At 32.3% G+C, this 3078-nt stretch overlaps 1 pseudogene; it reads left to right on the forward strand.

Annotated features, from left to right (window-relative positions):
* The first annotated feature begins 762 nt into the window (after positions 1-762).
* LOC102971847 lies at positions 763-1254 on the forward strand (annotated as a pseudogene).
* The last annotated feature ends 1824 nt before the right edge of the window (positions 1255-3078 follow it).

The following is a 3078-nucleotide window of genomic DNA, read 5'->3' on the forward strand; positions in this document are numbered from 1 at the left end:
AACAAAAATCCACAAAGAAAAAAATAATACAAAACAAAAACTACACCTAGGCATATCATTTAAGCTACAGAAAATCAAAGATGAAGTCCTGAAAGAATCCAGAGGAATAAAACATCTTACCCATGGAGGAACAAAGATAAGACTACTTCTTCCAACAAGAGCAGAATACATATTCTTTTCAGGATCACATGGAACATTCATTAAGATAGACAAGATTCTGGGTTAGAAAACACACCTTGACAAATTTTAAAGAATAGAAATCATACAGTGTCTGCTCTCAGACCACAATGGAATTGAACTACAAATCAATGACACAAAGATAACTGAAAAATCCCCAAATACATGAAGACTAAACAACATACTTCTAAATAATATATGGATTAAAGAAGTAACTAAAGAGAAATGAAAAACTATTTTCAACTAAATGAAAACACAACTTATTAAGATCTGCTGGATGCAAAAGCAGTACTTGGTAAGAATTTTGTAGCATTAAATGCATATATTAGAAAAGAAGAAAGAGCTACATTTCCACCTTAGAAAATGAAAAAAATAGCAAATTAAATCAAAAGTAAGCAGAATAAAAGAAATAATAATGGGTGCAACTGCATCTCAGAAGACCTGGGTTGTGAGACTTTCCTGTGCTTGATGGCCTAGCTTCCCCCACCATCTATGTCCCATGTACCCCCTCAGACCTCTTGAAGGAATCCTTGCCACTTAGATTGGACTCAGAGACGTTTTTGTCTTAAAGCCACAGTCACTGCCATGCCCAAGAATAAAAATAAAGGAGGTAAAATTAGACACAGAGGTAAGAATGAGAATGCATCTGAAGAGAGCTGGTATTCAAAAATGATGGATAGGAATATGCTCAAATAATCGAAATGTTGGAAAATGGACAATTAGCAGTGTTTTGATGGCATTAAGAGGTTATGTTACATCAGAGACAAAGTGAGAAAAAAAAGGTTTGGATATATATCTCAGACATTATATTGGTTGGTCTAGGAGATTACCTGGATAATGAAGCTGATGCAATTTTAAAACACAGTGTAGATGAAGCTAGAAGACTCAAGGCATAATGAGCTTCCAGAGGATGCTAAATTCAATAAAGTAGATACATTTGGTCCTGGAGATGATGACAACATGCACATTGGCAACACTGGAGATGATGAAGGAGATGTGATAGTATCTAAATCGAACTCAACACTTTATGTTCCAATTTTTCTGAAAATTGTTCTACACTTTGGAGTCTGGCTATGACCCATTAAAGAAGATAAAAGTTTTATTGGCATCAGAGCAACCTGAAAAGCAGAATGATATTTTCTAAGGTATTTATGTTTCATTAAAAACTAGTAATGCTGAATATCTCACGTCAAAAGTTAAAGCCATTTTTTCTTTTGTTGTAGTGGAGTTTATAGGTGAAGACTATCTCGTCTATTTAAAAAAGGTGGGATATACATTGCTGCTTTTTCTCCTTTGACCACTCTAGTATGTGAATGGATATTTTGAGTCAACCTTTTGCCCTACACTCATTATGGATTATGATAAAGCCCTAGTTTTGACTGGCCTGTTGGCTAGATGCCATCATTCTGTATATTCCAGTTCCTAGAAGATCCCTTGAGATTCTGATACAATGTAAGGTAGGCAGAAATATGCATTTTAAGTAAAAACGATGACTGTTTTACACATTTAAGTCACAAGTGGCTATCTTTATACTAGTTTTGATGCGATGCACATTCTTTTCATGATCTCATTTTGAGATGATAAACATATTAACACAAAAGCATTTCTGAAAGTTTCTAGAACCTGGATTTTAGTAACAATTTTGAATTTGTAAGGTTAGCAGTTGGATGTTAGGTGACATCCATTATCTTTGGAGATATTAATATATTTGTTGACTTTTTTTCTTACTGTTCATGTGAAATTTAACAAATAATAAAATATGTTTTGTTCATATGCATGTATGCATAAATTTTTTATAGAACAAAAAGTATGTTAAAGTTTCATTTTATTTTCAGAAGTCATATACCTATGAGCTACAATTTTGAGTGCTTTATAAATAAATCACATGTAAATGAAAATATAATTTCCTAACAACTTATAAAACTTAAACCTTTTTCAAACAAGCCCTAAGTGGAGCAGAGAGGAGGGAATAAGAACTTAATAAAAAAATGGTCTGAAATTCCTAATGGAAGAGCTACAGTTGAGAAAAAATAAATAAAAAAATAAAGGCAAGGGCTCAGTGGCTCAGTCAGTTAAGTGCTGACTTCAGTTTAGGTCATGGTCGCATGGTTTGTGGGGTTGAGCCCTGCCTCTGGCTCTGTGCAGACAGCTCTGAGCCTGCAGCCTGCTTCAGAATCTGTGTCTCGATCTCTTTATCTCTCTGTTCCTCCCCTACTTGTGCTGTGTTTCTGTCTCTCTCTCTCTCAAAAACAAATCAACATTAAAAAAATTTAAAAAAATAAAGGCAATGTCAAGCTACAGAGTTAAAAAAATAGAAATAATGGAATTAGAGTAGAAGTCAATTAATTGAAATAAGAAATCAATAGAGGAAATCAAAGAAACCAAAGGCTGGTTCTGTGAAAAGTTCAATAAAATTGATAATCCTTTAACCAGGCTAACTAAGAAAAACTAAGATAGAATATAAATATGAGTATCAGAAATGAAAGAGGGATATCACTACAGACCCTATGGACATTAAATGGATAACAAATACTATGAAAAGGTCTACACCTGCAAATTTGGTATACTGGATGAAGTGGACCAATTACTTGACAGACACAATTTGCCATAACTCACACAAGAAAAATAGACAACCTGAATAGGCATATATATATATATATATATATATATATGTAAATTGAATATACTTATATGTACTTATATATAATATATACATTATATATATAAGTATATTATATATATAAGTGAATTGAATGTGTGTATATATATATATATATATATATATATATATATATATAAAGTAAATTGAAATAACAATTGATAGCCTTCCAAAACAGAAAGCAGATGGGTTCAGTGTGTATTCCATAAAACACTTCAGAAAGAAATTATACCAATTCTTTA

Source organism: Panthera tigris, chromosome C2 (genome assembly GCF_018350195.1).
Source record: "Panthera tigris isolate Pti1 chromosome C2, P.tigris_Pti1_mat1.1, whole genome shotgun sequence".
Classification (NCBI taxonomy): domain Eukaryota; kingdom Metazoa; phylum Chordata; class Mammalia; order Carnivora; family Felidae; genus Panthera; species Panthera tigris.